General features: G+C 46.8%; 1 pseudogene; it reads right to left on the reverse strand.

The window, feature by feature from the left end:
* Positions 1 to 576: 576 nt before the first annotated feature.
* LOC123568186 (small nucleolar RNA U13) lies at positions 577 to 687 on the reverse strand (annotated as a pseudogene).
* Between the last annotated feature and the right edge of the window lie 239 nt (positions 688 to 926).

Here is a 926-nt window from a genome sequence, read left to right on the forward strand (position 1 = left end):
CCAGTCCTCATGCTGCGTTCAACTCCATCTAAGTTTAGAGGGACTCTGTTTCCAAACTCCAAATCGGGAAACAAAGCTTGATGGAATACTTGAAACCAGGAGCCTACATTCCAGAATGATCTGTGCCCTTCTGTTTGCACTTGGATTTATACTATCCTCTTTCTGCATTTTGCCAGATTTTTCTCAGTCCAATTTGCCAGTTTACAGCTTTCCTTATAATCATTCGGTTACTCCTAAATACATCTAGGGAGATCCCTTAGACTCACCAGTAGACTTTCACATTATCTAACTCCATGGCTTGTTGATATTATTCTGAAGTCTGCTCGTTTCTCCATTTCCTTCTTCCAATGTCCTTCTTGGAGTCCACTAGACCTGAGGTCCCCATGGTACTGGTCTGTGGCCTGTTAGGAACTGGGCTGCACTCAAGCAGGCTGCTTGAGTGGTGAGCAAGCAAGCATTACCGCCTGAGCTCTGCCTCCTGTTAGATCAGCGCGGCATTAGATTCTCATAGAGCACAAACCCTACTGTGAACTGCGCATGCGAGGGATCTAGGTTGCGCACTCCTCTATTTTTTCAGGTCAGATGGGTAATGTGCTAACGTCATAACAAGGTTCAAGGGTGGCAGATCTCACACATGCACGTGATCACCCAATCATCATGCTCAGGTGGCACAGTCCTTATGAGAATCTAATGATAAATGTAATGTACTTAAGTCATCCTGAAACCATCCCCGCCACTCTCTGTTCTCCCTTGATCTGTGAAAAAATTGTCTTCCATGAAACCGGTCCCTGGTGCCAAAAAAGTTGAGGACCACTGCAATTCATCTATTACCCACAGCACAGGGCAGGTCAGTAGGAGGCAGGGAGGAGTATGCCCATGGAGAGAGCCCTCATGTGCTGGGTGGCGCAAGAGAGGTCTTGGATTCT

The sequence above is a fragment of the Macaca fascicularis genome, chromosome 12 (assembly GCF_037993035.2).
Source record: "Macaca fascicularis isolate 582-1 chromosome 12, T2T-MFA8v1.1".
In the NCBI taxonomy this organism is placed as follows: domain Eukaryota; kingdom Metazoa; phylum Chordata; class Mammalia; order Primates; family Cercopithecidae; genus Macaca; species Macaca fascicularis.